The sequence below is a fragment of the Callorhinus ursinus genome, unplaced genomic scaffold (assembly GCF_003265705.2).
Source record: "Callorhinus ursinus isolate GAN/ISIS: 27379988/994484 unplaced genomic scaffold, GSC_fseal_2.0 scaffold5, whole genome shotgun sequence".
NCBI classification, from domain to species: domain Eukaryota; kingdom Metazoa; phylum Chordata; class Mammalia; order Carnivora; family Otariidae; genus Callorhinus; species Callorhinus ursinus.
In genome coordinates this window covers 32,639,560-32,652,853 of record NW_027397067.1, presented here as the reverse complement: position 1 = coordinate 32,652,853, position 13,294 = coordinate 32,639,560, and the positions used below count along the sequence as shown (strand labels likewise).

General features: G+C 36.1%; 1 pseudogene; it reads left to right on the top strand.

The window, feature by feature from the left end:
* Positions 1-204: 204 nt before the first annotated feature.
* LOC112822956 (importin subunit alpha-1 pseudogene) lies at positions 205-6,188 on the top strand (annotated as a pseudogene).
* The last annotated feature ends 7,106 nt before the right edge of the window (positions 6,189-13,294 follow it).

Sequence of the window (13,294 nt, the reverse complement as noted above, 5' to 3'; positions counted from 1 at the left end):
TTAGGACATCTAGAGGTACGAATTTAGTCAAAATTCTATCTTCAAGAACTCAGGTGTTATATCTTATGAAGAACATCTGCTAAGCCAGCTGTTGTCACCGTTTACGTTCAAGCTGTTGCCAAGAAGCATTTTCCCCCAACCGTTTTATTTGTTCATTTGGGGAGAATAATCTGGGACTCAGTGCCAAGGCTAGATGTGATTATTATGGTGAAGTGTGATTTGGTGGGCCTCAAGTGGGCCGTCATATCTTTGCAAATCGAATGGTCTGAATTGCTGCCAGGACGTATTGGAGTGTGGTTGAAAGATATACTGAATGGCACTGTTAACAGTGATGGTGAAATATTTTGCTTTAGTGAAGGTGATTGTGAACTCTGCACTGAGACCTGCTGTAAGTGTAGTCATTTAACCAGAACAAAGTACCTGTTATGCACTGGACTCAGGTAATAGAGCCAAGAGTCTGACCTATGCAGTCAAAATGAATTGCAGGTTGAGCATGAGACTCAGTTAATTTTGGCAGTGTAAAGAAACACCCACATTATCTAGGTCAGCTGTCTGTATTTTCCTTTCTCTGGATAATTGCTAAATACCACTTTTCTATAAACAGAAGAAAAGATTTCAGATATGACAGAAGTTTGATTTAGTTGTAAAGATTAAATAGATGTTCAAATATCAAAGAGAATTATCTCCAATTATTCAGCAAGAGAATGAGGTAAAAAACATAGAATTATTTCTCTTGTACTTTGTCTCACAAATATACTTCTAATTAGAGGAAAGCAGTGATTTGTATGGTCTCCATGTATATTTGCCTCAGGCAATCTCAAACCTCTGAATTGACCTGTCCATCAAGAGAAAAGAGAGCTGAACTAAATTTTAAACAGTATGCTCAACTTTTTTAACTGTGATACAAGCATGATTTCACCAAGGAGAAGAAAAACAGTAAGTGCTTTTTACAAATGCTTTTACATTGTGCTAGCTAGGGAGCAAAGAAACCACCAATAAAATGACCTGTGTGTCAATGATTTCGTTAACATGGATACATGTAGAGTTCAATGCCTTACTTCTTAAGACAAAGGAAATATATTTCACACTCCAGTGTCTGTGTCTGTAAGACATCCAAGGAACACAGGTTTGCTCTTCTCTGGCATTAGGTCAGCTTCTCTGGAAAGGTTAGAAACACTGAGGTACAGCTGAATGCTATGATTTAGACATATCAGAGAATACAAGGTTGCTTGTGCTCAGTTTCAGTTTGGGCAAAGAGCAACTTTAATTGTTCAGCAACTTTAGTATGAGTATTGAATTATTAAAAAATGACAAAACTTGATAAAAAATCTTGATGAAAGTACTGCTAAATTGCAAAATTTTATCCTCAAAGAGGCCAGTGCTATCAAAAAGGCAGTACCTAATTCCTTGGAAACACTGGGATAGGTCTTTACCTTTTCCATTTACAAGAATTGGTCAAGTGACAATTGACCACCATCTGCTTTTCCTAGACATTCTACCTTTCTGATGACAGTGTCTCCTTCCTGTACCCCTCTTTTCCACCTCTAATTCATCAAATCACCCTCATTCTATCTCAAAACCCATGAAAACTGCTTGTTTCAACTTGCCTGAGATCAGATTTAGAAAGTTTTTAGATGTCCACTCAGGACTTTAGAGTTACTTTTATGTGAAAGGGAACAATAAAAGATTTTTTGCCCAAGGAATAAGTAGTGAAATTTTGTCCTCAGACTTAATTATATCAGCTAGAATGCATATGCTTTATATAGCAAAATCTGCTATATAAAGAAAATTCAGCACATTTTTTCCAACTGGCTTTTAGAACCTTGGTAAAGTGTGTAAAGATGGACTAAGTGAGTGCCAGAATACTTCCCAGTAAGAACCAGTCATTTTGCAAATTGATGGGGAAGGGGGACAAGAAGAGGATGCAGCAAAGCATTAGTAAACCGTGCCTTGCCAAGTGTCTTACCTTGCCAAGAGAGTTCTTTGACCTGGTGAAATGAGAAACCACAGGAAATGGAAGGAGGCTGAGGAGCTTCTGTGAGCTGTTCTACTCTGTCTGCCTCCGCCACCTAGCACAGAGGTTGAGCTCCAAATGAAAAGGCCTGGGCATCAGGGAAAGCTTTAGCCTCAGTCGGTGAGATGCAGGAGTTCGAGTGCCACAGTGATGTTTTAAGGCACTTTGACAGTGAATTGTTCTGGCTGCTTCCTATTGCAAGCCCGAGATGGGAAGGGGCTCAGGGCATGGAGCCAGCAACTTGACACTAACACAGGTGTGTCCATATCAGCAGCAGAATGCATGGATGCTTTGCGATGGCCTAGGCACTTGTGTAGACAAAGTTAAAGGAGTCATGCAAAAGGTCGATAATCAGAATTTCCCTATAGCCCAAGAATTTCCTCCATATTTTTGAACCAGAGAAAAAGAATATGGGAAGACTGGGTACAGAATGTATTTTCTATTTATCAGCACCTTAAATATTCTACTTTATTTTTTATGCATATAAGTAAGACCCTTTATTTTCTAGACATAGGAAAATTGAAAGATACATTATATTCATTTAAATGCTGGAGGATGAATATGTCTTAATTATGTGGATAATTTAAATTAGCTGTCTCCTATATCTTAATAACTAACAGTGGAAGTTTCCCAAAACAATTTGAAATGTCTTCAAATTTCTACTGTACTTCTAACTTCCTTTTTTAAAATTTTTTAAAATGTAAGACTGATGAATCACTGAACTCTGAAACTAATAAGGCACTATATGTCAATTAATTGAATTTAAATATTTATTTTAAACTAATATATTGGTAAGTATCTATTATACCTATGTTTGAAGTCCCCTAATTTGAGCCAAAACACAGATTTAAAAAGTATAGGGCACTAGTTCTGAACAATGCATTTTTATCGGATTGTTTTCATGACAGCCTTCCCCACCACCACCATCATCCCTGCTTTTTTAAAGCTTAAGAGGTCAATCCAGGGACACAGAAATAATTTCTCTCCACCCATGGAGTAAGATACTATAGGCAACATTTAAAGATATTTTAATATAAAGATGTCTTAGAGATATCGAGCAAAACCAGGGCATCGGTGAAAATTTTAACACAGAGTTTTTAGTTTTTTATGTCTTAAGGTATTTGGAAAGTCCAGTCAGCCAGGTATGATAGGTTGCTTACTAGGAATAAGAAAAAGTAATTGGCAAGACTGATTAAATAACTGTTTTCATACACAATAGGATGAAGTGTGCTGTGCTACACCTTTAGGTAAAGAACACAGAAAAAATGGCTGATTTGGGAATAGGGAGAGAGAGAAAACAGTGGTTCATATTTGGGCATGTTGACTTTGCATTATATTTAAGATTATCCAATAAACGATAGCAACAGGCATTTGGATAAGTAGTTCTGAGGCTTTAATGGAGTCCGCTAGGGCTAGAGTTAATTGAGAGAAGGTACTAGTACTAAGACTTGAAGAACTTCCACAATTAATGTCTGATAACTGGAATAAAGAGCCATTTGGAATGAGAGAGTAGGTAAGCCAAGGAGGTAAGACTTTCATCAAAAGAGTGTATCTTCATAGACACCAAGAAGAGAAGGTGTTTCACCAAGGATGTCATCAACAGTGTAAGAAGTTACTGAGGGCTTATGAGCAAGATGAAAACCTGGCCTTGGTATTTAGCAATACATAAGGCATTTGGTGACTTCATCAAAATCTGCTTTGTTAAGTGATGAGGGCAGATGTTGTATCAGTACTGGTTCTGAAATATGAAGAATTGAATACAATGAAGGCAACTTTTTCAAGATCGTAGGCTCAAAAGGATAGTGTTGTAAAAAAGAAAATAAAGCAATAGCTAGAGAAAGATGAAGGATATGGAAGGAGGGGACATTTCCCCATTTATCTTCTTTTTTTTGTGAGAAACTTGAAAAAAACAAAGTTTGATTTTATAAAATATCTAGTCAAGTCACATAAAGCATGTAAGAGAGGGAAAGATAATGAAGAATGCAAATTCCTATAAGTTGGGAGGTGTGGGATCCTAAACATTAACTGGGGCAAAATCAGAGAAAGAGTGCTTGTTCTAATTATTATGATATTGTGTTTAAATTCTCAACCTGAAAAAGCTTAGAAAAACATAAGGAAAACTTATGTTTAGAGATGTTTTTTGCTTTTATTTATCTATTTATTTTTTACTTATTTCCTTGAGTTTAGATATTGCATTCATGGAAGCATATTGGTAGAGAGGAAAGATCATGTAATTTAATCTAGTTGCTTTTAAATGCCAACACAGCAATTTAGCTAGTCACCCGATGTCTGGTAAATTACCCCATCGCTCTGAGCCTCAGTGTTCTCATCGTAAATTTAAGATAATTTCATCATGTTAGAGGCTTTGAACCAAAGACAAATGAAATAACAGGATTCAAAACTTAATGGTGTGAGGCCACACCGTCTTCAGGGTGATCCGTGGTGGACCTTTTGAGGGCAGCTGTCCCGCAGCCTGCACGCCCTGGACCGCCTCCCGTGGAAGCCTGAGCAGGCCGTGTAGCTTTCTCCCTTTGTCTCATAACCACGTCCACCAACGAGAATGCTAATTCACCAGCTGCCCGCCTTAGCAGATTCAAGAACAAGGGGAAAGAGTACAGAAATGAGGTGGCTCCAAATAGAAGTTAATGTGGAGCTGAGGAAAGCTAAGAAGGATGACCAGATGCTGAAAAGGAGAAACGTAGGCTCGTTTCCTGATGATGCTACCTCTCCACTACGGGAAAACCGCAACAACCAGGGCACTGTAAATTGGTCTGTTGATGACATTGTCAAAGGCATAAATAGCAACAATTTGGAAAGCCAGCTCCAGGCTACTCAAGATGCTAGGAAACTGCTTTCTAGGGAAAAACAGCCCCCCATAGACAACATAATCCGGGCTGGTTTGATTCCAAAGTTTGTGTCCTTCTTGAGCAGAACTGATTGTAGTCCCATTCAGTTTGAATCTGCTTGAATCTCTCACTAACATTGCTTCTGGGATGTCAGAACAGACCAAGGCTGTGGTAGATGGAGGTGCTATCCCAGCATTCATTTCTCTGTTGGCATCTTCCCATGCCCACATCAGTGAACAAGCTGTATGGGCTCCAGGAAACATTGCAGGTGATGGTTCAGTTTTTCACGACTTGGTTATCAAGTATGGTACAGTTGACCCACTATTGGCTCTCCTTGCAGTTCCTGATATGTCATCTTTAGCATGTGGTTACTTATGTAACCTTACTTGGACACTTTCAAACCTTTGTCGAAACAAGAATCCTGGACCCCCATCAGATGCTGTTGAGCAGATTCTTCCTACCTTAGTTCGTCTCCTGCATCATGATGATCCAGAAGTATTGGCAGATACCTGCTGGGCCATTTCCTACCTTACTGATGGTCCAAATGAACGGATTGAAATGGTTGTGAAAACAGGAGTTGTGCCCCAGCTTGTGAAGCTTCTAGGAGCTACTGAATTGCCCATTGCGACTCCTGCACTAAGAGCCATAGGAAATATTGTCACTAGGACAGATGAACAGACTCAGGTTGTAATAGATGCAGGAGCACGTGCTGTTTTTCCCAGCCTCCTAACAAACCCCAAAACTAATATTCAGAAGGAAGCTACATGAACAATGTCAAACATCACAGCTGGTCGCCAGGACCAGATACAGCAAGTTGTGAATCATGGATTAGTCCCATTCCTCGCTGGTGTTCTCTCTAAGGCAGACTTTAAGACACAAAAGGAAGCTGTCTGGGCTGTGACCAACTATACAAGTGGTGGGACAGTTGAACAGTTTGTATACCTCGTTCATTGTGGCATAATAGAACCATTGATGAACCTCTTAACTGCAAAAGACACCAAAATTATTCTGCTTATTCTGGATACCATTTCAAACATCTTTCAGGTTGCTGAGAAACTAGGTGAAACTGATAAACTTAGTATAATGATTGAAGAATGTGGAGGTTTGGACAAAACTGAAGCTCTACAAAACCATGAAAATGAGTCTGTGTACAAAGCTTCATTAAACTTGATTGAGAAGTATTTTTCTGTAGAGGAAGAGGAAGATCAGAATGTTGTGCCAGAAACTACCTCTGAAGTATTGGTTATTAGATTTTTTCAGGAAGGATGGCACTCCCGGGACTTTTAACTTTTAGATTGTACAGCTGAGGCAGAAAGTTGTTTGTTGTGTACTCTGTTTGGTAGAAGTTTGTCTACGGTTTCTCTACTAAGAACTCTTTTTAAATGTGTTTTGTTATTTTAGCACTTTTTACAACGAAACTCTACTTGACCAGTTCCAAACTGTACAACCTGTATGAAGCTCCTCCTCTCAGTGGGTTTCTTATTTCTATGTGGAATCTCTTCTCTTGCAGTGTCCTGTAAAGATTAAATTCCACTCTTTTCTTAAAAAAAAAAAACTTAATGGTGTGTTTCTCACATTGTATGCATTCAAGTAATCTTAATTCCTTTCTTCCTTTAGTTTGATGAAAAATTAAAACTTAGTTTCAGGGTTGAAGTTGGAACATAAGCTCTATACATAGCCTTAAAGACTGGCTTGTGTCTTGTCTTGACAGCCATGAAATCTACTACTGCAAGTGTCTTTCTCATTTTACCAAAGGAAGAAAACATCATCTTAGGTACTTATACTGTCAAGGAGGGGTCTTCTTCAACGGCCAACTCTATGAATTGTTCTTTCGGATAATGAATGGCCAAGGAAACAGTGGCAGATCTACTGGAAAATGATAGATTTAGCTCTGGTTTTCAATATAAGTGTTCTCTAAATGCAAAGCTCACCTAGTAGGGCCTTTTCCCTGGCTTCCAAAACCATAGTGTTTAATGTTCAAAACTCAAGTAACCACACATGCTATATGTTCTGTACCACTCACAGGACTCACTATGCTTTAAAAATCTTTACCTTGGTTAGAATGATTTAGCTGGGTTTTAGAATGAAACTACCTGCATCAGATTGCAGCTTTAGGTACTACGATGTGCCCTTTGGCAAGTACCCTAAACTATTTGTATTCTGTTTCCTCATTGGTAGAATGGAGATAATAGCACAGTTATTTCCATGATTAAATGAGATAATATATTCAAAGCCCTTAGAGTTGTCTTTGCACATGGTAAAAGGTCGTTAAATGTAGGCTAGCCATTTTCTTGGTATTCCGAATTCTCAACTGTTTCCTAACTGCATAAATTTTCATATAAAAAAATCCGGTTTGCTTTTACTGAAACCAAGCTTTTCAAGCAAAGATTTCGGTTGAGAAACACGGTATGCTGTTAATATCCCCAGTCCGAACTGCTTTCCAGATTAGGGAGCACAGAGCTCAGAGGATAAACCTGGAAATCCTTAAACTAGGACAAGAGGGGAGTGAAGACTCCCTTCTTCTTTCTTGCCGATGGATGAACAGAAAGGAGAAAAAAAAATAAAAAGATAATTTAATTTTTAAATATCTTACTCTTTATTTTTTATATTGTATGAAAAGAATTTTAATAGTTCGATACCATGTCCTTTTATATTTTGGAAAAATGAGTATGCATAGTAGTTTGGGATGAAGGTAAATATTTTTTAAGCATGTTTGGGAAACCTTAGAAACAAAAGAGTCACACTTGGTTATTAGATTTGTTTCAGGAAGGCTAAGAAACAGTGTGACACGTAGCAAATGCATGTTTATTTGTCATAAACGGCAAGGATGTACACAGTCCTTAAGTGGAACCATAGGGAAAAACGATGGCATTTGGAGAAGGAAATAAGTTTTGAAGAAGGATGTGATATCTTGACAAGAATTAATGTTTGCTCCTTGGAGATGGAGATAATGAGCCCCATCCTCACTTATATTCTTGATCGGCAAAGCTCTAGTGTTTTATTTTCTGGAAATTTGAAGAAGCTCTTTCTTGAATTTTCAACAAAAGAAAATGTCTCATAATTAACCACGCACTTCTTCCAATGTGAAAGCAAGAAAGCAATTTAAAGCACAGAGTGTTTGGAAGAATAGAACTAGGTGAAATACACTGAAGCAATTCTGGATTTCCCTAGGTCCCGAAACAAATTAGCATTGCAACATAAGGTTGCACAAGTGAGGCATGTGGAATTTTGGATTTTTTCTAGACAAATATTTAGGAAGAGTTATAAAAAAAAATTATCTTTATTTTTCCCATCAACATCCCTGTGACTAGGCTAAATTAAACATGAAGTGTAGTTCATATTTTATTGACCTCTACTTCTCTCTTTAAGGTTAGGTTTTCCATTCCCTAGTTATGTACTTTATTCCATCTAGCTCTCTGTATAGGTATGTTTAGTTTAAAGATTGCTCTATATTTATTTCCTTGTACAACATGTCAGCCTTGGGACTGAGAAATATCTATCATCTGTCTATCAATCTATCTATCCATCTATCATCTATCATCAATCTCACCCATCATCTCAAGTAATGTTTGTAATTTAAATAAAAACTTATGTAAATATTAGTAAATTTTTTTATAGAAAAAAGATACTACTATTACCGAATTCTTAATAACTTTTTAGTCATTGTTTATTTCTTGATCAACCTGCACTAAAATTACAGGAGATTATTGAAGAAAGGGAATGTATTTGTTTGAGAGATTGAAAAGAATCCCTGTAGATCAGCATTTCCTAATAGATCTTTCTAATAAGTATATACAAACAAAATAAGAATACATGGAGAAATGAATTCTGACAAAGCTTGGTAACATGAAGGAAAATTAGATTCCCAAATACATTACTGAGTTCTTGGTCTCCTTATGTGCTGTATGAAATACTCTACAAACATGTATGACCAAAGGATCTTTCTATACAAAGCCTTTTGTAGGACAAGTTTTGGAAGAAAATGGTTGTCAAGTATGGAAACCTCTCTCTTTACAGTTCCATATTTTAAAGTATGTAATGTCATAGTACTGATCTGTTCTTAAATATTAATATGTGAGTTTTGTGACATGGTTTCCTCATTTGTAAAATTAGGGGCTTGAGGAGATGAAAACTAAGATATATATTTTTTAAAGAATTATTTATTTATTTTAGAGAGAGAGAAGGAGAGAGTGTGAGTCAGGGGAAGGGGCAGAGGGAGAGAATCTTCAAGCAAAATCCTGGCTGAGCAGGAAGCTTGATGCGAGGCTTGATCTCACGACCCATGAGATCATGACCCATGAGATCATGACCTGAGCTGAAACCAAGAGTCAGACACTTAACCAGCTAAGCCACCCAGGCACCTTTAAATCCAAGATTTCTATGTCCTTTTTGTCACAGACATTATATGATTATATAATTTTGTATTATGCATCATCAGGAACAATTCATGCTGCAACGTTAAGGATGAATAATTCATTTTTCTCTGGTAAATTCCATTTTACAAGAAAAATTGTGTAAGTCACAATTTTTAATCCAAGTAAAACTAATAACAATTTTCTACCCAGAAAGACAAACACATCTTTCATTCTGTCAAGATGTACCTTTCACCAAGATTTTGCTCCTCCAAATTGCAATATAGGCCTATCCTACTGTAATATATGTCCATATGCAAATTACTGAATCTGGAATGGAGCCAAAGAGATTTTTACTTTATTTATTTACACTCTACAATGGATATAATAATGTACCCAAATAAAAAGTTTATGCAACCATGAGCAGAAAGTTATGGCTGAGAGAGCCCTGACCAGGTCTAAGTGTTACTAAAGATAATTGATTTAACAACTTTGAGTCTTAAATTTCATCACTGTAAAATGAGAGGATAAATCTCTATCTTTTCAGTCTTACAGTAGAGGGACTATGCAGTTTATCATCCAAATCCAAACAGTATTTATTTATTTATACAATGAAAGCAGCAATTTTATTCAACCTTAATAAAACATGTGAACTCTCTTGAATATTATGGCTCAGTCAGTAGAGCATGTGACTCGATTTCAGGGTTGTAAGTTCCAGCCCCATCTTAGGTGTAGAGAATACTTAAAAATAGTAAAATTAAAATAAATTAAAATTGGATTTTTAACATACTTGTGATTTTGTGTAAAAACAAGATCACAAATCAAAAAATAAATTTTCTATTAGATGATAAATTTGGATCCTTGCTTTGTAAACTCTGATTTTCCACTAGTAAAATATACCTACCTGGGGATATAGGATACTTGTGTTTAATAATCAAAGCACTGTATTCCCAGAACATACTAGAAGCACATAGATCATTGAAAAATATCCAATCCAATTCCTTTTTTTTCTTTTTTAATTCATAATCAAAACATTTACAAAAAATAACAAATATTTATAGACCTTTAATTTGGTCCAAGAACTATTATAATACATTATTTTTAGCTTTATAAGGATGAACTGGTACACTGTTAATAATTACACCAAGTTAGCAGGTATAATCAGGTCTGTTTTGGGCTAACTGAAATGTAAGGTTACCCTTCCTAACAAGCAGGGTCAAATGAAATAATGTGTGACAGAGGGTTGAAAGTCTTAGTAGTTGTATGAATATAGGGTACAATGAAATCTTATTACATAGATGTGCTTTTTGATGAAGAAAGAGAGAGATAGTTGGGCTGCTTCCAACTTATAAATGGACAAACAGGCTTATGGCAGAGTTACTCATTACCCAGACTTGTACTAGGAGGAAGCTGTGAGACTAGAAAGTTGTAGGATTGCTGATTATTAGGTTAGTGTTCTAAGTGCTTTCATGGCTGGCTAATTACCAGAGCTAACTCCCTGTGTGGTGATGGGAATATGAATATTATTCCAAATATAACGGAACCTGTCTCTGGCTTTGCACCGTAGCTCAACAAACAAATTACATATTCACTATTGTTCAAGGTCCCTTTCTCAGAATAAGCTATATCTTAAAATTTATGGATAGGTGCCCAGGATGTTTGTTATTCTACCTTTTATTGCTTTAACAGAAAATATTTTATCCAATATTAGCTTCTATCAGCCTGTAGTAGACATGTCTACAATAGATATATCCATATTTAAACATTGAAGAACAGCATAGTTGCCTTTCCAATTTAAACTGCCTGTAGTCTTTACTGAATTATGAGGAAAGTGGGAGATCTGGTCTGAATTACCATGTGAGATGAAAATATTAAATATTTGGTCTCCCATATTATATCCATGCATTCCCAAAATAAGATATTTGATGTATACCTTATATTTGAAGTAAACCTTACATATTTGATGTAAAACTCTCTAAGTTGTTTGACAGTATTAAAGTGGCATCCCAGACACATACATTTTTTTTGTTCTTCACATTCACTTAAACTTGTCCAAACAAGGACTATTTATTGCATGGGGGTGAGAATACTATGAACACACAGATCAGTGCTGAGATTGTGAAATCCATTTCATCATTGTTTACTCTAACAATCTAACCGAAGTCATTCTTCAACAAATCTTATTAGTCTAGATATGGACCTCAGCCCCTGCAGTAAGCTATTTGTGATTAATTTATGCAGCTACTCAGTTCCATTTCCTATTAATAATGTTTTTATCATATAACTGTATTCAAGGGCTTAGCATTTTATCTGATTTATAAATGCATTTAATACATTTTGCTGATGCAAGTTTTAATGTATTTAATAAATGGTCTACAAACTTCATTTTTAATGTGTACATTTCATAGATAACTGAGACTGTACCTTCTATCTAGGTCATACTCTAAACAATTTATAACAATCTTTAATGTTTTATTTAGATGGCTTTGTAATGTGGAATGAAGGGTTTGAAATGAGCCTGAGGCAGCTTAGGTGGCATACTTATTCTGTGGGGTACTTTTACAATTCTAATGGAGATTCCATGCACATAGAACGCCTTTTGAAGCCTATATTTTAAGTAGATCTGTACATACCATGGGCCATTTTTTCTCTGAAACAAAAATATAAACAGGATAAAATCAGGTTTTAGATTTTTTTCTCCCATCACATTTAAGTTACAGTAGGTTTCTACTCTACCATTTTGAACTTTTCTTGCTTTAATATCAAATTTACTTTCCTAGCACATGTTTTTTTAGATAAGAACAGTTTCCAAGTTTTTTTAATTTAATTTTATTATGTTATGTTAATAACCATACATTACATCATTAGTTTTTGATGTAGTGTTCCATGATTCATTGTTTGCATATAACACCCAGTGTTCCATTCAATACATGCCCTTTTTAATACAAAACCAAAAGACAACCAACAGAATGGGAGAAGTTAGTTGCAAATGACATATCAGATAAAGGGCTAGTATCCAAAATCTATAAAGAACTTATCAAACTCAACACCCAAAAAACAAATGATCCAATCAAGAATGGGCAGAAGACATGAACAGACATTTTTCCAAAGAAGACATCCAAATGGCCAACAGACACATGAAAAACTGCTCAACATCTCTTGGCATCAGAGAAATACAAATTAAAACCTCAGTGAGATACCACTTCACACAAGTCAGACTGGCTAAAATAAACAATGTCAGGAAATGACAGATGTTGGCGAGGATGCAGAGAAAGGGGAACCCTCCTACACTGTCGGTGGGAATGCAAGCTGGTGCAGCCACTCTGGAAAACAGTATGGATGTTCCTCAAAAGGTTGAAAATAGAGCTACCATATGATCCAGCAATTGCACTACTGGGTATTTACCCCAAAGATACAAATGTAGTGATCGGAAGGGGCACATACACCCCAATGTTTATAGCAGCAATGTCCACAATAGCCAAACTATGGAAAGAGCCAAGATGTCCATCAACAGATGAACGGATAAAGAAGATGTGGTATATGTATATATACAATGGAATATTTTGCAGCCATCAAGAAAACGAAATCTTGACATTTGCAATGAACAACTTCTAAGTTTATAGCTATTAAGTAAGAGGTAAGATTGGACTAAGATTCTGACTCTATTCTACACAAGATGAGTATTTCTATAATTAACTGAAAATGAAATAAATATTTCTCAATTGTTCTTGCAACACAGTACATTGTCATAAAGGATGGGAAAGCAAAAGAAAATATCCAGCGTTTCCATACAGGCACCATGTTAGCCAGAGAAAAACTAGTGGCGTCAGCTGTGTGTGAGTCAGATCACAAAAAACGATAGGAAAAAGTAAAATAAAGAGGTCCTTACTCAGCTCCCTTCCTCCTTCCAAAGCCTGTTACTCTCACTGAAGGAGATTTCTGATTTCTCTATAGAGATTATAGGAAAGTTAAAAAGAATTGGAAAATAAAGTCTGATTTAGGAGGCAGAGAAATTCTTTGCCCATAGAAACATAGTTATGTTCATTACTCTTACCACTTTCTAATTATTTTTTTAATTCTAA